The sequence below is a fragment of the Xenopus tropicalis genome, chromosome 1 (genome assembly GCF_000004195.4).
Source record: "Xenopus tropicalis strain Nigerian chromosome 1, UCB_Xtro_10.0, whole genome shotgun sequence".
Lineage (NCBI taxonomy): Eukaryota > Metazoa > Chordata > Amphibia > Anura > Pipidae > Xenopus > Xenopus tropicalis.
The window spans coordinates 124,106,124-124,130,536 of record NC_030677.2 but is presented as its reverse complement, the minus strand read 5'-3'; the positions used below and the strand labels follow the sequence as shown (position 1 = coordinate 124,130,536).

Sequence of the window (24,413 nt, the reverse complement as noted above, 5' to 3'; positions counted from 1 at the left end):
GTTTCATATATCATCTGTATTATATATTATATATAAGAAAAAAAATTAGAATGCATGCTCGTTCAGTGTTTCAGCAACTTAATTTTACCAGGGTCAATCTAACAAATCCTTTGTATTACGGTAAGAAAATGTAATGAAATGGTTTACAAGCGGTGCTTCTGAGGGCTCCCCAGGCTACATTTAATTAGTGCAGCAATGACCTTTCATCAGTTTTAGAAGTGCTGCTACTGATACTGTAAAGTTACAAAGAAAACATACTGTAATTATAAGCTCTTAAAAGAAAGGATTCAAGTAAAGCTTTAATTGCACAAACACACGATCAGCACACAAGCAGATACAGATGTCTTACATCCAAACCTTTCGAGAATCACATTTCACTGGAAATTAAGCCATTTAAAATGTACCTCTTCTGCCAAAGGCCATAAACACAGCAAAATCAGAGCCTTTTTCCTGGGCCATCAAAAATATGGCACTTATAGAATGACCTGGACACGTTTGCACTCCTCATGCCACCTGACTCCTTATGCTTATATCCCACATGGAGACCTCTGCAGCTTGTAGATGGCTAATTTAGGTTGTATTCTTTCTCGCTGCAAAAAAAAAAAACCTGTGCTTGCCAAAAACAAAACAAATAACTTAAGGTCCCCATACACGGGCTGATTCTAGCTGCCTATATCGGGCCCTTAGACCGATTCGGCAGCTAATCGGCCCGTGTATGGGCACTACAGACGGGCCTGCCCGACCGATATCTGGCCTGAGATCGGCCACATATATCGATCGGGCAGATTAAAAAATCTAGTCGGAGCGGGGACCAATTTTGCCTATACCCATCGTTTTAAATCGATCGTTTGGCCCGTTTTAAATCGATCGTTTGGATCGAATTAGCCTGGATTTTTCCTATATCGCCCACCCGTAGGTGGTGGATATCGGGAGAAGATCTTCTCGCTTGGCAGCATCGCCAAGCGAGCAGATCTGAAGGTGTATGGGCACCTTTAGTAGTAACTATGGGCAAAGACAAGATACTAATCTTTACATGGTACATGTCTGTGTAGCTCCACAAAGGCTGATATTATGCAGTGGCATATCAATAGAGAAAGCAGACGGGCAACAGGGGGGACAAGGGGACCCAGACCGTAAAAGCCTGCTTCCTCTGTTGCATATAAATCCCCACCGACTCCCAATTAGGAGGGGGATGCATGATAGGGGACAGGGCCAGGTAGGGTTTGCTACTCTGAGCACCTCAGAATATTTTTTAGCAGGGGGGCCCAGCGCACAGTATAAATAATGCAGGCAGAGGAAAGTAGACAATCCGCTTCATCCTAATAGTCTGTTAAAGTCATTTATGAAGCAAGCTGAAAATAATTTTCATCTATTATAGCCAGGCCACATGTTGTTTGAAAGATATATCTCCATTAGAACCATCTGTGTCCTCCTCTAAGAATCCAAGAGCATTTTCCATAAGCAAACTCTCAATACTGATGGGTACTTTGTGGGTCATAACAACTTGTAAATAAATCTAGAGATTTCCAAACTGTATTCTGTCAGCTGTTACTGAATGACCTGTCCCAGTATCAAATGCTGTGTACTTTCAATTAGTGCTTCTCTTGTATCTTAACAGATTTCATACTTACCCTTTTTTATTCAATGACTAGTCTAATTGTTAACAGCAGTATTACAAACAACCACAAGTTTTTGTTTGGTTACAAGATTGACATTATTTGTAAAGATACAAATACATGTCCTACATGCTTTTGGCATTGCACACCATGATGAATTGCAAGCATTTGCGTGCATGGATAAAAGTGAACCCTGGAAGTACTGCCAGTGAAGGCCTGACAATAATTCCAGGGTTCCCCTAGTGGGCTTTGGCCATGGACACAACTGTCTTGCACCATGCAAACTGCAACCTAATGCCTTCCATAAAGTTGCACGCCAAAAATTGTGAAATGCCCAGTAATAGAAGTACTGAACAACTGAATAGAATAAAATTGCTCAATTGGCCAAAAAAATGTCAGTTTGTGCCAGGTGCAATTTAGCATCCTCAATGACAAAAGAATTCTAGGAAAAAATGTTGCATTGTGGGAAGAAACATGTCAAACTGTGTCTAAAAAGTCCAAAGTCCTCTATAACTAAAGTCACCCCTTCCTTAAAGAACCTGCATATTTTGGCAGAGCACATTCTAGGAGTAGTGTGTATTTTCCTTTATAAAATAAGGTTTGGGTTTCCTTCAAGCTTTCTTCAGGGTTATAATATTTCTAAATAAAATAGCAACTTTATCAAGCATGCATGGAGGAGATTCAATCTTTTCCCATGACTAAACAGCACAGCATGGGAAAAGAAAGGCTTAAGCCTGTAGACATGCATTCACCTCCAAAACTATTAGGAATTTGATGAAAGATTAAGATCTTATGCCTAGCAGTATATTTGTCTAGATAACCCCAACATCCTGGTTTAATGACTTCCAGATGCTAGAAACTGGGTGGTATGTTCTAGAAGCTGACTAATTATCTTCAACATACATCTTCATTACTATTTCTTTTTTGTTTTACTGTATGTGCAGCATTGTTTGCTGCTCATTATTTCAATTCAAATTACACTGACTGCTCCATCCCTTTTCTTCATTATTATTACCAAGCTTTCAAGAAACCAAAAAATAAATTGCAACTCTGGATAGAGATTTTAGTTTTTTATTACAAAGAGTGCAAACCAATGCAAAAGGTAAAGAGGGTCCTACCTATGAGTCTTTACTTACTATACATAGTTACATAGGGTTGAAAAAAGACCAGAGTCCATCAAGTTCAACCCATCCAAGTAAACCCAGCACACCTAACCCACACCTACCAATCTATACACTCACATACATAAACTATATATACAACCAGTAATACTAACTGTAGATATTAGTATCACAATAGCCTTGGATATTCTGATTGTTCAAGAACTCATCCAGGCCCCTCTTAAAGGCATTAACAGAATCTGCCATTACCACATCACTAGGAAGGGCATTCCACAACCTCACTGCCCTCACCGTGAAAAACCACCTACGCTGCTTCAAATGGAAGCTCTGTTCCTCTAATCTAAAGGGGTGGCCTCTGGTGCGCTGATTGTTTTTATGGCCTATAAACGTGTGTATACACCAGATTCTACTATTTCTGGACTTTCTTCCTTTTGTTCATGGACATAGAGAAAATGTATAAAATGGGAATCACTGTCCTTATGTTTTTTTTTTTTAAGAAAATACATGTCTCAAATCCAATTGTATATGCAGCCATTCTGGCATACCCACATTTAACAATACTTAATCCCCCTTATGAAATAAAAGGCTCTAGATTTGCCCATTTGCAGTAACTCATAGCAATGAATACGAGTTTTTCTTTTAAACAGATGTCCCGTAAATGCTACCTTTCTGATATTTATGGGTTACTGCACCTGGATAAACTTAGTAAGGGTAATTTACAGAGACCCCACATACAAGTGTACCCTTTAGTGCTCATTCTAAAAGTGTGTTCATCCAGAATTTGGAAATATGGTGCTAGGTGCTTTTCTGTGCCTCTTAAGGTGGCCATACACGGACCGATTTTTTACTTACAAACGACCGATTCCCGAACGATCCGATGCTATCGTTAAGTTATCGTATAGTTGGTGGTGTACGAACGATCGTCGGCCCACTAAACGAGCCGACATTATCGTCCCCAAAATCGATCGGCCAGGTTTAAAAATTTTGGTCGTTTAACGATAAAATCTGCCAGTTGGTGTGAGTGTCAGACATTTGTCTTTCAACGATTGTTCTCTGCGCATGTCACGATTGCCAGCAACGACATCGATCGTACGTAGATGTACGATCGTAGGTATTTTACGATAATGATGCGACAAAATCTTTCCCGAATTATCGTTGCCCGTGGATGGCATATCGTATGGGAACTCGATCGCCATACGATCGTTTGTCGATATAATCGTTCATCGCACAACGAGCGTAATCGCCTCGTGTATGGCCACCTTTAATTTGCACATCTGATTTGCAAGGATGTTTATGGTTGGGGGAAAAAGGTTTCCTCACTCCTATACCCCTAAGGTATCATTTATGACTGCAAGTGCAGTGGGCTTAGTCACAATGATTTTTAATTCCCCATGATTTCAGCATAATTGCAGTCACCAGGGAGATGTGTCTGATGCAATTGCAGCCAATGCATTAAAATTGACACAGTTGCATGTGAAATACTGTACAGGTATCGGATCCCTTATCCGGAAACCCGTTATCCAGAAAGCTCCGAATTACGGAAAGCCCGTCTCCCATAGACTCCATTTTAATCAAATAATTCAGAATTTTAAAACTGATTTCCTTTTTCTCTGTAATAATAAAACAGTACCTTGTAATTGATCCCAACTAAGATATAATCAATCCTTATTGGATGCAAAACACCCTATTGGGTTTAATTAATGTTTTATTGATTTTTTAGCAGACTTAAGGTATGGAGATCCAAATTACGGAAAGACCCCTTATCCGGAATACCCTTGGTCCCGAGCATTCTGGATAATGGGTCCTATACCTGTAGTAGTAGTTGCAGCTAAGACTAGTTGGTGTCCATTTTGGTGTCTGCTGTAACATGTGCTTTTGGAGCAATTGCAGTGCAGGAATTGATGTCGGCTGCTCTGGGAACTCTGAAGCCTCTGTCTAGTTCAGAAGAATATGTAGGTCCCATTCATTAATAGGATCAACTGTGTGAAAGGGGACAGGATGCAATGCAACTATACAGAAGTGCAGGACTGGGTGTTGAGCAAGTACAAGTAATGAATAGCAACAATTTGCCCTGAATTAAAAGTAAAAAAGAAAAACGCTTTACTATACATTATGCATTATGATATTATTTCAGATATCAGATCTTAGGAACTAGATTTAGATCATTTGGAATGATAATTAAATGGCTGCAGGAATGGAGCAATGGGGGGCAATTTGATGCAAAGCAAGCAAATAAGCCAACCAAAACATTCTGTGTGTGGCTTGTTTAAAGGGCTTTTCCCAAGTAAACAAAGTTTATTTTCAGGATTAAATTATCTTTACAGATACTTACTAAGGACATAGCTGGAAGGAGTCATAAATCACGTAAATGAAGCCTTTTAAATAGCTCCCTTGTTTTACTTCCGCCTGAAGGGGAACTGACCCTTTAATAGGTGAAGTACAGCTGGTGACGGGCAATCTTTCTTACTGACCAGGGGAACCACTAACAACAATATGCAAGAAGAAATACATTTTTACAGTTGCAATGAAGCTATTGATTATAACCTTATATACTGTAACTTTCACTCCTGTTATCATTAGAAATATCATCACTAGTATATGTTTGTTAAAATACGCCCTTAGAAGAATAGTCCTCTACATTCTATGAGTTCCCTTAGCACTGATACCTAGTATTAAAGGAGAAGTAAACCTAATAAAAATGTGATAACTTGCGATGCAAATGTCAATTCCAATAGCTTACAATTTTTAAATCTAATCAATGTGTAAAAATGAAATAGCATTCCTCCTACTTGGGTGAAATTAGCAGCCATTCAACTCTTCCAATGCCTTCAGCCTGGAGCAAAAGTAGTTCTACAAACCAAAGGCTTATTCTCTAGCATTCTCTCTTTGTTAGCGTACATAGCCACTGAACAGCCAAAGGACAGACAAGTAGCTTAGTTTTTATGGATATACTTAGCTCTTGAAAGTTTACTTTTTTACTTTCCCTATTCAGCTTTTCTCCACAAAGCCATCTGCCCCCCAAATCCCAAAGTCCCTGTGTAGGGCCACTTGAAACATAAATCAGAAAAGTGTTCATGGTTATCTGAGTGATAGGACTTAAAAAGTGTGGCCTGGATAAGAATGTGGCCTCAACTGCCCTAATTTTTTGTTGGATGGTATGCTGCACACAATTTACAAATAATTCTGTATTCTCTGTACAAAGGTACAAAGAAAGGGTATATACATTTTATAAATTATTAAACTTTATTAATGTACTATGTATTATATAAATAAAAGGTAATAATATAGTGAATAATGTACCCCCTATTGTAAAATAAAAGAATATTATTATATAATAATATATATCATAAGGCGCTGGGGAGTTCCATGACCATAGGCAAAATGTGGAGTGCTTTTATACAGGTCATGAAATTCTAGGGTGACTTCTAATATCCTCTGTTTTACAACATGGGGTACATTATTTGTTAAAATACACAAGGTTTAGTGAGTCATGTGACACAAATGACATCAATAAGCACCAGTTATAACCAATGACATCAATAGGCACTATTTATAAGGATTTATGGGGCATTCATGGCTCTTGTGTTTTACAATAGTATACCTAAATATTTAAAGCTTTACCAACAGTTCAAATCAATTCAATATTCTGCCTAATAAAAAATGCTAATCTCCAAGCCCACTTCCCATAGGTTTGCCATTTGTCCATTCAGATCTTGTTAAGTGCGTGACCACAATGGGACAGCTGTACGCAGCTTTTTATTAAAAGCATTTTTATAGAAAGTATTAGCAACATTGTACTTGTCTCCATTTATTGTTTTAAATTGCTTTTCATGATGCAAAGTACTACACATATGTGAATGATTATGTGTGCCACAGTTTTGCTGCATTTTTTTGGTTTTACACTCACATTGAAAGGAAGGCTTTAAACAACAAATTCATTAAACTATATGCTCAGCCATTTGATTTATTTATTTTTAATAAAAAACATAATTTTCTATAGCTGGGGTAAGCCAAGGACACACACTTTATTGCAATAGATGTAGCCATTTTAAATACAAAGAAATTACAATTATTGTGCTATATGCTATGGTGTATGAAAACACTATAATGTGCATTATAAGGAACCTTTAGGATGAAAAAAAATAAATCTAATCTAAGAGAAAAACTAGCATTAATCCTGCACATCTATGCACAGAACTTAATTATTTATATTTGTCCAGTGTTCAGCCTACAGATTAGATAAGTAAGTACTGCAATACTTAAATATAAATTCAAAGGGCTCATATGTAAAGAACTATGGTTTTGTACTTTGCTCCCTGTCTAGTGCTTAGCTCCTATAGAGCACAAAGATTTGGGCCCTGTATTCATGAAGTGTGGGCTGGGGTGGTACATGGGCATTCCCTTGGAAGCCCCTTTGCTTGCAAATTATTCAGGCAAACAAGGTAGGGAGCTCCACTGCCTGGCTAAAACACACAAAGGCTCATTTTCCAGTGCAAAATTAGGTATAAAATGCAAAAATAGGTATAAAACGCTATATTTCTTGCACTTGGCCTGTTGCTGGCAATGCTGCAGAAAAAGTGAAAGTAGACCTTGCCACAGTAGAGAGTGGTGAAATTTCACCTTCCTGCTTCCTCCTGGGATGCTTACCTTCTGCCCTTCCATTACAGCAATGCACATGTGCATTAACTATTACCTTTGTTCAGGCACTAGGCACTGAACCTAAGTACACCCCCAGATGGCAGAAGTGACATCATGCATACAGCTGCATCTGACGTCACTTCCTGTGCATGTCACTTCTGGTACAAGTGACATCACACCCGAGGCGGAAAACATGCTAGACCCCTTACCCCCCAGCTCTGCCACCAGCTTTACACTGGTAGGTCTGACAGCAGCTGGGGAGGGTTTTATTTTTTCAACTTTATTAATTGCAACCAAAGATCCGCCCCCCCTAAGGCTGCTGCCCTAGGCACAGGCCCTTGGGTGCCTATATATAAATACAGCCCTGCCTTTGTTATATTATTAACTCCTTCCCTTGGATCAAATAGAAGCTAGGTAGTTGAAAGTGATAAATGTGTGTCTCTTTCCAACCTAAGTTACTATGTTACTGTGGTATGTTATAGTTATTCTTCTAATCAGGATTTTATTTGTAGAAGTTAAACCAACCATGATTATATCCACAAAATAAAGAATGAGTCTCTATAATATGATAAGTAACCATAAAACATAAAAATGACGCATCTGCTAAATGAAATGAAGCCTGAACATCCCCATTGTGCTCACTACACAGCCATAATTGCTTTAGACAGCTGGCGGCTGCATTTATCTAAAAATCAAACAGATCACACAGCTATAATTTCCAGCCCTCCACACGAGAATTCCAAGTCTTTTGAGCTGATGCTAAAGGCATGACAATAACAGCTACAACAGACAAAACAAATGATTTCATGTTTTACAACCTTCCACTGTCTGCTTTTAAGTGAGTTTTTTTGGTTTGCCCATCATAATTAGGGTCAAAGTGGGGTGGGGGGAGGGTACATCACCTGAAAATGTAAATAATTTGCAGGTAGAATTCTCATTTCTTTTTTTACAATGAACACAACACTAAAAGGTAAAATGATAAAGGTGTAACACATACAATCTCAAGCCATAACTTGAAAGCAGAGTCCTCTGCTTATTTAAATGCATAGGGTTGAATATGGGCTTCCATTTTGGTTGCCTCCTCAGCTAAGCTGTACAAATGGAAGCTGAGTGATATCGGAGGATTAGTTCTCATGTAGAGTAGTAACCATCTCTGGGTCATCAATACATCATTTTAAATAAAATGTAATGAGGATGTTTCAGTTTTTCTGTCTGAAAACTTAATGACAATGGGTCACCAGGTTTACCATGTGACATGAACTCCTGCACAAGGACCAATCGAACATGTGTGTCCAAATCTTGCAAAAATCCACTTGCTTCATGGCCTTGCCAATAAGCATTGTGTGGGCAATGGCCACCTGTCGTGATTCTAGTGAGTTGATTTTACTTATCTGTTTTTTTCAGCCTTGCAGGTGACTAAGGTTTAGACTTCACAATGGGGTTGGGCTGTTGTCTGTTTGTCCTCTCTGGATGTGGCCTACAGACCAATTTCCACTGCAACAATATTTTTAAGAGCATCCTCACCCAACCCTCTAACCCAGGGGTCCCCAACCTTTTTTACTTGTGAGCCATAGTCAAATATAAAAAGACGTGGAGAGCAACACAAGCATCATAAAAGTTCATGGAGGTGCCAAATAAGGGCTAAGATTGGCTATTAGGTAGCCTCTATGCACACTATCAGCTTACAGGGGGCTTTATTTGGTAGTAAATCTTGTTTTTATTCAACCAAAACTTGCCTCCAAGTCAGGAATTCAAAACTAACTACCTGGTTTGGGGGCACTGAGAGCAACATCCAAGGGGTTGGTGAGCAACATGTTGCCCATGAGCCACTGGTTGGGGATCACTGTTCTAAGCACATCAGGTTACTGCAGTTTCATTATTGTTTTTTATAAAACATTTATTCTAAGGCTGATGGCAATTGGGACATTTTGTTACCTGCGTTTAATCTTCTCCAGCGCAGGATACAAAATGTTTAGTTACCTTCCTAACATCATTAATGTAAATCGCTGGTGGTACCTATGTGACATGTTTGCCACTGGTGAGTTACATAAATGTGGGTAGGAAGTAACTTTAGATGTTTTGCCACACACACTGGAGGAAATTAAGTGCAGGCAACAAAATGTCCTGTCTGCCTTCACCGCCATGGAAATACACAAGTGCTTTGTAAAACAGATAGTAACAACGTTTTCAGGTAATTATATTTAACAGAAACAGCAATATTTGCTGTATAGTGCTGCATACTTAAGTGGCCCTATATAAATAAAAATATACATACATTCTGAGCATGCTCCATTCAATATTATTGCCAGTAAAATATATTTTCAACAATAGCAGTTCTCATATGAGCATCTTCCTGAAATTGCTTAATCCTTAAGAGCTTAAGAGCATAAAATGTTATGTAACTCCAGCCACTGGATACATTTTTGGCCCAAAGTGCCCAGATACCTCCCTGTCCAACATCTCATTCAGAAACCAAGGGAATTAACAATATTTTGGTCTTCTTTTTTGTAAACTCTACTCTTCTGAGAAGGCCACAAGACCCTGGAACATTGTTGGTGCCATTAGTTTTATTTAGCCACAAGTGCATTAGTATGCTGAAGTATTAATATTTGTTTTAACTGGAGCTAGAGGCCCTAGCAGAAACCATAGAAAACAGCCCCAGAACATTATTCTTCCTCCACTAAACTTTAGAGTTGGCTTTACACATTCAGAGAGGTAGAGCTCTGGTATCCATCATATAAACACTCATCCATCAGACTGCCAGATTGTAAAGTGCTGTTCATTATTTCAGATAATGTGTCGCCTTGCTCCTGAGTTCTTTACACCACTCCAGCCAACACTTTCTATTAATCAAAGTGATGTTAGACTTGTGTGGGGTTGTTCACCAAAATGATCTTCCCAATAAATAGTGTGTGTGCTGAAGGTGCTCTCAGAGACAGTGGAGATAATGAGCAAAAATGATTTTAGAAGGGCTTTTTGGATACATTTGGCTAACATGTGCCCAGAACTTTTGGCCATACTACATCATACTGCAATTATTAATTTAGCTGTCTATTACTGACAAAAATAATGATGTGGAAAAAAAAGAAATGAGGAATAAACTGTATTGCCCATAGTCAAAACATAATTGTTATTGTGTACACAAAACTTTTAGTCTTTGGTAACTGACTGTTGTCCTGGGTCCACATAGCCATACAATGACACCAATGTTGTACTAAACTAGGTTTATGTGTTAAAGAGCACAAATCATCTCACAATAAGCAACTGTCAAAGCAAATATACAATCATAACCTTATGGACAATGGGCTGTCCAGTTGTTGAGATGTTGACAATGACAACTGTATGTGCCCAAACTAGCCAGTCATCTGTCCATTTGGCAGAACGCAGACACCTGATCTTATATACCCAGCTACTTTGTGATCTATGTTTGTGTGTGCAGAAATAGGTATTGCCACTTGGACTATAGGATTGTGTCATCAGAGAAAAAAAGGTAAGATACTGTTACATTAATACCATTTTAAAAAACCTTTTTGAATTGCACTAACTATATTGAATATGGTCCTTTGGACTTTGCATATAAACATTTATGTTATAATAGTATACTTAAATCATAAATGGCATCTCAAGCCCTCATGCCCCCCAAACACAAGCAGCCCTACACACTGTAAGGAAACCCCAACACCAATTCACTGACTATTTCTCCAATTGCAAGCAGCAAAAGTACTGATTATTAATTGTGCTGCATTGCACAGTAGATATTTGAAAATAATTGTGATTTTTACATGTATTAAATAGTATACACTTACTTGGAGATGCTTACGTAACATAAGCCCATCCAGTAACAATTCTGGATAGGGTCTTCCCATTTTGCTGAGGATTTTAGACTTTTGGAGAGCAACTCCTCCTCTCTGTATACTAATATTTGGTCAGGGCCCCTTAGCTCATGATGTGGTTAACAATTTATGAAAGTACAGGCACAAATATCATCCACGAGTATACTTGCTGAGTCTTTGCCCCCTGCACTAAGCACCCTTAGGGGAACTAGCCCCATGGTTAGGGAAGTGTTATACAAACTCATTTTAATTGCCTGCATATGGTGAAACAGCAGTTTCTGTAATTTATAATTTATACAGAAAATCTAAAAAAAGGTGTAAGAGAGTGTAAGAGAACTTTAATAGTTAACACTACATAAAAAGAAGTAGACAATCTAATACAACATGTCTTGGGTTAGTATTATTGCAGACAGATTAATATATGCTTACATTCCAATAACTAAATATCTACATTATTATGTGAAAATCAACAACTCTTTTTGTTTTTTGCATTGACCAAGACGCAATGCCTTGCACAAAGCGAAATATGTTATAGTATATGCCCTATTAAACTGAACAGCTGAGTATATTAGAATTAACCTTAATGATACATTATTGATTCCCTAATCACACTAATAAATGTGCATGCTTTTGTCAAAGCACTTGGTATATTCCAAAATCACAATGGGGGGGGGGCATTTACTATATCTTGGTTCGGGTTTTTTGTCGCCAAAAATGTGATTTTGCTGTGGAAAAAAAAAATGAAGAATTGATGCAATTTATTATGCGACACAACTGCAACAATTCTGAATGCAAAAATGCACCAGCTAAAACCAGTTGAGATCATGGAAAGTCCATGGCATTTGGATGAGTTTTTTTTTCCCCTGGCTTTTGTGTGACAGTACAAAAAAAGTCAATGTTTTTGTGCGGCAAATAAAAAAGTGGTTTTTCTGCAAATGTTTGGCCACTTGTGCTTTTTCAATTCATATTTATTAGTAAATGACTGCCATTCGTGGAAATGAGTTTAGTCACGTTTTTAAAAAAAGATAAAACCACGAAAATCCGAATGTTAATAAATCCCCCTAAAAAAAGTTCCACTCAGTTTGCAGCTTTTTTTTGTTCCAAATCAGCACTGTCATCTCTCTATTCAGGATCTCTATATAAAGAGCTGAGCCCACTTCATTCCCAGATATGAAACATTTCCATTTCAGATGCCACATAGTGCGATAGGCAGAAGTACAAATACAGTTAGAACAAGTGAACATTCATGTTCTTTCTGATACTCACAGTTCCTAGTCACAGGTTGCTACTTTCTCCAGTTCCTCATTGTGCTCTTACTGGTAACAAACTGGTTTCCCTTAGTAGACAATGGCTATTCCAGAGGTTCGGTGCTTTTTTTCACCACTGTTCCCCCCTCCTCTCATTTGGATTGTTGTTTTTCTAAACTTGTTCAAGTTGAAAAAGTCCAGAAGAAACACAAGTCCCAACTAAGAGCTTTGTGAAACTTTTGGGAACTGTTTATAGTAAGTGCAGGCACTGTGGCAGGACGCCAGGATTCCCTTCCTGCTGGGACCGCACAGAGCACTTGTTAATGAGAGATCTGTGCCTTATCAGCTCCTGCTATGCACTCTGCCTGCTGCTAACTAAACTTTCCCTCCTCAAATGACACAGCTGGAAATCCCACTCCCACATCCATTTGTTTGGGTTAAGATGTGCAAGAGCTTCCCAGGCTGCACTAGGTCACTGTCACATGATCATATATTGGAGGGTTAACACAGCTTAACCCCAGCCAAGCCATCTGATAAGGACAGAGTGGGAAAAAACAGATGTATGTCAGAGGTACATTATAGGTTTGGGGCAGTTTGGAAACTTCACTTTCCTTTGTTTCAGAATGCTGATACTTTGTAACTGCATTTTTTTATTCCATATTATGTTTTTAAGTAACATAATAAAACAGTTAAGAGGGTTAAAGAAATATAGTGTGAATTCTGAAGCCATAACAGTAACACAAGATGGGCATTAAGAAATCAAAAGTATCAAATAATGGTCAATCCTATATTGTCAGAAATGTCTAAAAATTAAAATAAAACTTAAAACATTTGATTAATTTTTTTATGCTGTGTTTTTCCTATTTTAAAGTAGCATTAGGGCTGTTTTACTTTTCCTCCAAGCCAATAGTTCCTAACCAATGGGTTGGGACCCAAAAATATAACACCAGCCTGTTCAGTATGAGTATGTATGTATGTACATCTTTATTTATAAAGCACTACTTATGTACACAGCACTGTACAGTAGTCACTTTAATGCATTTTCTTCAAGAAAATGTTTTTTAATTAGTATTAAATAATAAAATAGACACACATGTCTAAACAGTGAAGCTGGAACAAGTACTACTCTGGGCACAAGATACACCAGCTACCTGTGTTGTCTCAATATGGAGTCTTAATACTCAGTTTTCTAATAGCTCAAGATGCAGCTCCTCACAATACCACAGATAAATGCCTACAGTTGAATAACAACAGGCTACCCAGGTACACTGATTTGCTCACATAAGTTGACCTCAGTAGGTTAATATGGTACTATAAGGTCCTACTTTTATACTAGTGTTAGGTTAGAAGTAGAGACAGCAGCAGGCATATGCCACCCACTGTCAATTAATTGCCCATGTCTCCTAAATAAACATATGTAGAAACCACTTGGTCTATGTACATATGTGTGTCATAAAGAGGCAAATATATACAATGCAGCTAAAGCTGACACAGTTAAACCCCACTCCCCCATTTTTGCAAAGTATACACTTGACCTTTAGTGGAAAAAGTACAATGTACTTGTGTGCAAAAAAACAGGTACAAGCTGTCATGTTATTTATACTGTGCACTCTGTCACCACCATGTGGTGGCGCAGACTCAGGTCCTTGCTCTACAGCAGGGATCCCCAACCTTTTATACCCGTGAGCCACATTCAAATGGAAAAAGTGTTGGGGAGCAACACAAGCATGGAAAAAGTTCCTGGGGGTGCAAATAAGAGCTATGATTGGCTATTTAGTAGCCCCTATGTGGACTGATAGCCTAAATAAGGCTCTGAGTTTTGTGCAATCAACACTTGCCTCCAACACAGAGATTTAAAGATAAGCACCTACTTTGAGGCCACTGGTAGTAACATCCAAGGGGTTAGAGAGCAACATGTTGCTCACAAGCCACTGGTTGGGGATCACTGCTCTACAAAATGGAGCACAATGACCAACAATCTTTTAATGAATACAGCTTTGTATTTATTAGGTGTGGAGTGGGGAGGCACGTAGATGTCCCCCATCTGGTTGCTTAACTTGCAAGCCATTCTGATGCGCAAGTTAGATACTGCCAGTAAGTACAAGGTGGATAGAGACCTATGCTTAATCCAGCACTAGGTGTAAGGCGCATAACTAATGGTTGGGATTTTGCACCCCTTACTGCTCATGCACTTGTGTCTGGGGCATTAGTAAATAACTCCTTTTATCTTTTGTGTTGTTTTTTTACAAACTTGGAGAAAATATATTCTCTAGACTCAACAAATTTGATTTCTATAAATGGCCCAAAACAAAATGCCCTTACCCTGAACTAACTCTTTGTTGCAGTGCATATAATCTGTGTTTCCCATTTAATTATTCATAGCATGACTAAGAGGTAATCTTTAGCAAATAATGAATTGCAGTAAGCTGTGGGAAGAGATGAAAGCATAATCTGTGGCTTGTATTTCATTATGGAGATAGAAGTAAACAGCCCTGGGCAATGTATAATAAATCCCATGACATGTGGGAGATTACTGAAAAGGTTAAATGGGAGATCTCTGTTTACACAACAGAATACAAATATCCTGGCTAGTTGTGCCCAAAGGCACTCCAATGTTCCGGAACAAGAGAAATCTGCATTCTGTTAATTTTATACTTACATTAGTGGTTGGAAATATTATCCTTGTATTTCAAACCTTATGACAGAATAAAACTCACTTGCAATGATTTCTAAAATTCTGTTGGATTCCCTTTAAAATTCTATATATTTCTTTTATAATACTATACAATTATGTAGTTGTGATTTACTGGGAAGAAATTACATAATAGAACCAGACTGGATGTAGAAAATGGGATAATGAGATATGGATATGAATCATGAAGCATCTCGTGTATGGACACTAGCTCTGTCAAGAGCATCATACAGAGGCTGATCATATGCCATAGCCAGTGATTGGGATGAGAAGACTTAAGAAATAAAATTTCCAATATAATGCAAAACTTAAATACAAATTAGTTGTTCAAAGAATTCTTAAACTCTAGGCCTTGGAGATAACCAGGTTTTATGAAACATCAGGGAACGTTTTAAAAGGCACATATAGGGGCTGATTTACTAATCCACGAATTCGAATCCGAATGGGAAAAATTCGGATTGGAAACGAACATTTTGCGACTTTTTCGTATTTTTTGCGATTTTTCCGTCGCCGTTACGACTCTATCGTAAATTGTCACGACTTTTTCGTAGCTGTTACAACTTGCACGAAAAGTCGCGACTTTTTCGTAGCCGTTACAATTTGCTCGTACATTGTTGCGACTTTTTCGTATTGAGCACTCGTAACCGGCGGGCAAAACTTTCAGACTTTGCATGATTTTGGAAGCCTCCCATAGGACTCAATGGCACTCTGCAGCTCCAACCTGGCCCAAGAAAAGTCACGATACTGAAGCTTGAATGAATCAGAAACTTTCGTACTCGGCGCGAAGGCTACGAAAAAGTCGCGACAATTCAAGCAAGTCGTAGCGCTACGAAAAAGTCGCGACATTTTACGAAACAGTCGTAATGGCTACGAAAAAGTCGCAACAATTTACAGAAAAATCGCAAAATACCGATCATTACGAAAAAAACGCCTTCGGACCGTTCGTGGATTAGTAAATCAGCCCCATAGTCTAAAATTGCAGATTGGTATTCAGTTTTCCCATCTAAAAATAGGACTTTCTTCAATATCCTAAAAATCATCTTTCTTTAATATCCCAGCTTACTAATAATCAGAGTTCTTGACCTCAGGAAAACATTATGTATGCAGGAAATATGATGTTGGCGTTCACTCTTGCCTTAGAAGAGTAGCATTACCTGTTGGAAAGGGCACTTTAACCCTATTGCTATCTACATAAACAATAACAACCTAGAAAACAACCAGACTTCAAAGAAAAAATCCTATGCAATCTCAGCACACTATCTTTTTTGCCGTTTTGACTCAATTATCATATATTGACTGTGTTCCAAGAGTAAAAGGACTGATGCCATGTTTAGGAAAGTTTTTCCAATAAAGATCTTTCAACTGAAGTCAAGGGACCTGTCACCCCCCTTCTATAATAACTGTCTCTTTTCTCCCACAATATTTCTCCACGATGCTGATCTCTCTTATGCCCCCTAACTCCTGACACATGTCTTCTGGTCCCTGATTATACTTGTCTGATGCCTTTTCGAACCTGTACAGTGTGCCTGGTAAGGCCAGTGGTCTCCCTTATCCTCAGCCATGTTGACAGAACCATCAGAGACCCATTAAGATGTAGGTAGGTGAGGAATGTGACCCTCTGGTGCATGAGCTGAAATTAATTTTTTGAAAGGTTTATTTATTAGCCACATTTTATTAGGCAATTTATTTATTTATCAATTTGTTTATTTCTCAAGTTTGGGATGCCTTTTCAAAACCAGCAAAGTTATTAGACAGGTGTCCAGGAGACCTTTTGGACCTATGTGATTAAAGTTCAGGTGTCAAAAATATTAAGCAGATATGCTATTGAAAGTGTTCTTCCTGAGGAATACAGTAAGATTGTTTCCATTATACAACAGCTGATCTGTGCTGTATTATTATTTTCCTCATTATCATTATTTGTATGACACAGTACACACCAGGGTCAGATAATTCTGCACTAAATGAAAATCTCCATCTGGACTTAAAAGAACAAAGCTTATGGTGACCAGCTGTGCAGACGCACTCCTTTCCCACTTTGCATACAATTACTAAACATTATAAGCTTGTGTTTTCTGAGAAACATCTGTAAAGCACACATTGAGAGGGAGGGCACTATAATAAAGTAAATCACATATACCAGTAATATTTTTTCTAGTACTTTTTCTGTTCTACATCCATACTGAGTTTGTTGTCCAACAATGGAAATAAAAATGTAAACTAGTATTGTTTTACCACCATGCAGCTTAGTTACCACCAATAACAAGTTACTGTTTTTTTTTTAAATCAGAATTATTTGCTTTCTAACCTTCTTCGCCCCTGATATGCTGCATTTTAATATTTTGGCCCCATTGCCAGTTATTGCCAGTGACCCAATTCTCTAAAATCACAATTATTACCTTGTACTGATTTTATGGCTGAATTTCAAATGATCCTTCTTTTCCAAATCTTCTCTCACTCCTGTATAGCTTTGATAACCACTCCCGTATTTCAGTGGAGCTCTTTGTTTGCCCACCATATACTGTCTCTTTGTCATTACTTAATTACAATTCTCACCATTGATTTACACATTCAAAAAAGGCTATGCACCTGTATATTGTGCAGGACCAGATACTGTAGAACTGCAGTTCCCCCTGTCATGTATTGTGTTATAGATGGCAATTAGGTGATGCTTGATGGTGTTTGATGTAATCCAGTGAAGCTAGGAACACAAGGTAAGATCTGCTGGTTTAGCGAGGTTGCCAAATGATTTGAACATAACCTTTAAACAAATATCACTTGTTACAGTATACTAACCAAACACTTTTTAGGGTAGACCTTGATTGTCACATGAACTGGCCACACATAGCAGAATTTTAAGATATCTGAGATTGTCCCACATTTCACATTTGTGTAAATTTGTGCTATTTTGTATAGTTGTGGATAAGCACAACACAAACTGGGTCATCTGGAAATATTCCTCTTTGGCTAGGCAACTTTAATGCAATGTAACCAGAATCTGATCAGTCAAAATGGTTATTTAAGGGGCCACATGCACAAAGATGCTCTTACTGTATGGTCAAAAGGGGAAGTTGACCTATCTTTTATTTTTTATGGATTTTGGATTATTAATCTTAATATTCTGCTTCTTTCTAGTTGGCCAATATGGTATGTTGTTGTTGGGTTGCCTATTTTTATTGTTCATTTTTAGCCTCTCTATAAATTATTTTCCATACTGAATTTCAAGCTGCTTCCTGTTTTCTACAGTAATTAAGCCTACATTTCAACCCCTTATCTGCAACACCCCAGGTCCAAAGCATCCTGAATAACAGGTCCCATACCTGAACTAGATCAGTAACATCAGGATGCTTCAGACAATAGGGTTGATTCACTGAAGTGCGTTAAAACGTGTGATATTTATAGCATGCACTAAAAATGTTATCGCGTCTAATTTTTCGCGTCTTAACACACAATTCACTAAAAGGATACTTGCGTTAATTTAGACGCGATACTGCTTGCGAAGACTATTTTCATGTAGTATTTGACGGAACGTGCACTACTCAACGTATCGCGCACAAATAGTCGCGCGTGCGAAAAAACGCACGCCATATTAGCCATACATGGCATTACTTTCGTAAAACTACTTTCATGAAAATGACCATTTCCCTGCAAACTGGAGGCTACATCACTCTAGGGCCAACACATACTTGAATAAATCCCACTGCAAAGTCCATATTGTGTTGCCAAAAGCTCATGAACTGTACTTTTCTATAATTACCGCCTGCTTCAAGTAGGTGTTAATTTTCGCACAGACAAATGCGATATTTAGCGCGTCTAAGTGTTTGTGAATCATGCGTTAGTATTATTTCTGTGCGCTAATTAACGCAATGAGGTAAAATTAACGCATGCAGTTGCGCGTAAATTAACGCACGCAATATGCGACTTAACGCATGCGATAATACTTTAGCGAATAGCACGTTTTTTTCGCATCAATTTTAACGCAAAAAAATGTGCAATAAAACTTATCGCATTTTAGTGAATCAACCCTCATGCCTGATGTGCACAAGGAAGGAGGGACTACTAGCCTTTCAATTGTAACTAAGTCAGTGCAACCTATCAACTAACATTAAAAAATAACAAGTAATCATTATATGTACAAAAAAAGTATTATCACATAGCACTATGCCTTGTATGTTAAACAATAAAATATGAATAATATAAGCTGTATAAAATACAACTGTAAACTAAATTTAGTCTTCATTTTAAAATACAGATGATATTTATAGTGACCAGAAGAGTATCTCCAGGTGGGCCTCAGTCTTATTTCCACCATAAGCCTATATATTCTTCTGTACCATTTTATTGTTGTTAAAGTGGGCCCTGGATATCAGGTTTTCTGGTGGGCCCTATGAGCCCCAGTCCAATGCTGAAACTAAGATGTGAACACACCAGTGGGTCAAGCTTTTGACAATTTCTGTGGAAATTAAAGCATTTTAGCCATTTCTGTTTTGTCTGTTTTAAACCCTGGTTGTTTCACGTCGGTGGCACACTGCTGAGCAAGTCTTGGGCAGTGCATGAAATGAGCCTTTGTTCGTTTCCATTGAAGTTTTCTCTTTAACTAAAATATAGCTTTGTGTGTTTTGTAGTTAAATACCTCCTGCTATCCCTGTTTTGATTACAGTGTCCATAGCAGCATTATGGCATTATCTAAGCACAGTTTCTTTCATGATCTTACTTGTTTTATTGAGATTTCAGGTTTTGTTATTTTAATTGCTTCTTTTTTTCCTTATTACTCTTGTGATGATAACACAGTCTGGGCTTGTTTGAATTTGCCAACTATGGCATGCTGTCTAAAGAAATGTGGGGGGTATAGGATATTACTAACATAAAGGTACTGTGTAGAATGTAGCAGAATGGTTTAATCTAAAGACATCATTCATTATGAGAAACAAACAGAAATCTGCTTTTAACCTTTGTTTGTATTATACAGTTCTTTGTTCTTGCCTGTTCAGAGTATTTTATCATACAAGGCTGCACAGTATTAAAAATGTCTGTGGAGAAGATTAAGTTGGCTTATAGCATATATATACTGTAGGTAGCAGAACAGGAGATACCCTGCTGAAATCTATTGTAAGTGAAAAATAATCACATGTGCCATTCTGAACAGACACATAGCAAATGCAGACAGAAAAATATAGCAGTGCTTTAGAGAGATTAAAGACAAAAAAGTCCATCACTTTCAACCCCTCCGAATGACCCCATCTCATATACAAACATATATCCAGCGCTGCTTCTGCAGCTTACTTTCCAAGGTTAAAACACCCAAATGGTTGCTCTCTTTATTGGCCGCTACTGGGGTCACCAGAGTGTAGTCTGGGAGTGTTGGGAGTTACAGTATTACATGGAGCTGGTCACTGCTCCTGAATAAACTATAGCACAATATATTGCAATATATGGACAAACAATCCCTGGGGAGGGGGTTCTATAGTAGCTGTATGCACAAAATGTCTTAATGTCCTACCTATTGTACAGCGCTGCGGAATATGTTGGCGCTTTATAAATAAATGTTAATAATAATAATAATAATAAATAAAAAAACTACACTGTATATTCAAGGTGAGGCCCTACCATAGATCAGTGATATGTGTAAATTGCACCAATAAGAAAGGTAGACCTGTGCTCAGTGCTTGCTTTAAAATTGCACCTTCAGATTGAAGATTTTGACCTTGGGACATGTCCATTACCATGGACACAGATAGGCATTAGGACAGAGCTTCATAAGTCCTTTCTGTGATGCTGTAGTTCCCCTTTACATGGAGGACAAGAGTTGTTGCTTCAAAACAAGAGACCCATTTAGCCACAAGGATAAAAGGCATTTGAGTAGGAAGCATGTTTTAGATTTACTGCCAAGAGAAAACAAAATTCTTATTGACATCCTGTTGACATCAGGTAATAATTACCTGCTGACAGGGCCTGAATGGAATTAGCTATCATTCATATCCCAGAAATAAACCACTGAAAACACTGAATTCTTTGTACTTTTCTCATCTCAGTCCTTTACTGTGCCGTTCTTTATTAAAGGTAAGTTTTTGTAGCATTTATACTAATCCTATTTCACTTGTAACTGTATAAAATGGTGTCATTATCAGCCTAGCCCATTGCTAGTTTGACTGAAATATTATGTTTGTACTTTAGTATGTTTTCTTCATTCTCTCATCTTTATCTTTATCTCATTTTCTTCCTTATTTTAGAAAAATTATAATCGTGTTGTTTCATGCAACCTGGTGTTAGAGATCAGCAGTATATAAACACTATAGACACCATCCTGAATGGCTCCTGGAGTATTTCTGTCTGTGTGGGTTTCCTCAGGGTACTCCTGTTTCCTCCCACACAACAAAAACAGGAAAGTTAATTGGCTTCTTATAAAAAGTTGTGTGAACACGATATGGACTTTTGACAGCAAGCTCCACTAGAGCAGGGACTGATATATAATCTGTGCTCTTGTATAAATAAGGGGCATGTATGTATATGGCAACGGCCCGCCAATGTGATGATCCATGTTCCAAGCACATTATAGGGTTGATTCACTAAAGTGCGTTAAAACGTGCGCTATTTATAGCATGCATTAAAAATTTTATCTTGTCTAATTTTTCGCGTCTTAACGCTCGATTCACTAAAAGGATACTTGCGTTAATTTAGATGCGATGCTGCTTGCGCTATTTAAGTTGCGAAGACTATTTTAGTGCAGTATTTTATGGAACGGGCGCTAATCAACGCATCGCACACAAATAGTCGCCGTGTGCAAAAAAACACACGCCATATTAGCCATATACGGCATTACTTTCGTAAAACTACTTTTATGAAAATGCCCATTTCCCTACAAACTCGAGGCTGCATCACTCTAGGGCCAACACATACTTGAATAAATCACACTGCAAAGTCCATATTTTATTGCCAAAAGCTCATTAACAGTACTTTTCTATAATTACCGCCTGCTTCAAGTAGGTGTTAATTTTCGCACAGAGAAATGCGATATTTAGCGCGTCTAAGGGGCACATTTACTTACTCACGAACAGGCCGAATGCGTCCGATTGCATTTTTTTCGTAATGATCGGTATTTGGCGATTTTTTGGAAAATTGTCGCGACTTTTTCGTAGCCATTCCAAATGTTGCGAAAAGTCGCGACTTTTTCGCAGATTTCGTGCCGAGTACGAAAGATTCGGATTCATTCAAGCTTCAGTATGGTGACTTTTCTTGGGCCAGGTTGGAGCTGCAGCGTGCCATTGAGTCCTATGGGAGGCTTCCAAAATCATGCTAAGTCTGAAAGTTTCGCCCGCCGCTTACGAGCGCTCAATACGAAAAAGTCGCAACAAGATACGAGCGAATCGTAATGGCTACGAAAAACTCGTGTTTTTTTGCGCAAATCGTATTGGTAACGAAAAAGTCGCAACAATTTCCGAAAAGTCGTAAAGGCGACGAAAAAATCGCAAAAAATACGAAAAAGTCGCAAAATGTTCGTTTTCCAATCGGAATTTTTCCAATTCGGATTCGTGGGTTAGTAAATGTGCCCCTAAGTGTTTGTGAATCGTGCGTTAGTATTATTTCTGCGCCCTAATTAATGCATTGCGGTTGTGCGTAAATTAATGCACGCGATATACGACAACACATGCGATAATACTTTAGCGAATCACACTTTTTTTGCGTCAATTTTAGCGCAAAAAAGTGCGATAAAACTTAGCGACCTTTAGTGAATCAACCCTTATGTGTACTATTTACTAACAGGTTCAAGTTTTGTTCCTACATTGCTTCATGCACACAGAGTTTTACCCTGGAAAATTGCTGCATCATGGTGAAAAATGCATGAGAAGTTGGGCCATTTTATGGGGCCTAGCACTTTAGCCCATTTAAAGAAAGAATATACCACCTTTTTTACATAAACTCATGTTTTTTACACATATATATATGTAGCCCTCTTTTGCTACTGCATGAGATCTAGCACGCATTCACTTGCGTGTGGCGCTACAGGAGCCCTGAGCCTCCGCTATATGGAAGGGCAGGTACACTGATAACTGGCGTGCCTCCACCCAGGGTCAGGACAGGTTGGACTGCGGTACCCCTCCCTGGGAAACTTCTCTGATCCACAACACACAAACACAGGAAAGGTTGATGGATTTATTGGCAGACGCTATACCTTTAAATTAGCAGAGATAGATACAGCCTGCCAGCCAGGGGCAACCTCACTCACATAACATACAGTAGGTGATACTTTCTGAACTGCTGAGGGGAATCCCCCACTTATGTGGCAAGTGCTTCAGAGTCTTAGAACTCCCTTTGGCTTTCCGTGCCCTGAGAAGAGCACGCTTTGTTCTTCAGAGCCCTGTACAGGACCCCCTTTCCTTCCGCACCCAAAGAGAGCGCGCTTTCTGCCACTGGGGGGTTCCCAATTACTTTATTATACCGAGCACTGTGTGAGCTACCAACACCTTGCTTGTCTATCTGCTTCCTCGTTCCCAGCCGCACCCTATTCTCTCACTTCCTTCCTGTCAGCTCACACAGGGGGTGGGGGCTCCTCCTCCTTACACAGTAACAGCACAGAGGGGAGACAAGTATACACAGCTCCCCTACATATATATATCGGATTCCTTAGAATGAAGGGAAACAATAATACTGACAATCCTTTAGGTTCCCTGTGTAAAGCAACCCTTTACCCCCCCCCCACAAGGTGTCATGCAACCCCTCCCTTATCTTATTCCAGTGATGAATTCTGGGACTTGAAGTCACTGCTTTTTATAGTGGGTGGTACAAAAATTATTTGAAAAGGAAATACCTTAAATCCCAGAATTAGGCTCAGATTACATTTGGAGTTTAAGATGACAATGGGGACAATCATGTTTATATTTATTTCTACAAGTTCAGATAGTGTTTATGCACCTTTTCTACATAAGCTCAACTTAATGAGTTTATGTCAAAAACAGATGTTTTGTTGCCATGATTTTTCCCAGGAAATGCCCATAGCATTTGTAGGAGGGAAGGGTTAAACTAGCACATGACTTGTCTTCATTATGAGGCAACACTTGTTCTTGTTGTAGTGATTTCAACTGACAACAGTGGAATGGTGAAGGCCACACATGGCATATCATATACAGGGACAGATATATATGGTAATCCTTGTAAAATGGTTTCAGTCTTTGTCATTTCCAGCTACAATTAATGTCAACCCTGCTCTTTAATATTAAAAAATTGTTTCGACAAGCGGATAAAAGGCACATTCCTTACTTGCATTAAGATAA

At 38.5% G+C, this 24,413-nt stretch overlaps 1 protein-coding gene across 5 annotated transcripts in view; it reads right to left on the bottom strand.

The window, feature by feature from the left end:
* frem1 (FRAS1 related extracellular matrix 1) overlaps positions 1 to 12,852 on the bottom strand; it is a 74,833-nt gene extending 61,981 nt beyond the window's left edge. For 2 of the 5 annotated variants that reach the window (XM_002939090.5, XM_031890521.1), the window contains exon 1: positions 12,475 to 12,845. The gene's annotated coding sequence lies outside the window, so the exon portion shown is untranslated. Of the gene's footprint in view, positions 1 to 12,474 lie in introns of all 5 variants that reach the window. The other 3 variants (XR_001925426.2, XM_031890525.1, XM_031890523.1) reach the window with 3 other exon arrangements.
* Positions 12,853 to 24,413: the final 11,561 nt, after the last annotated feature.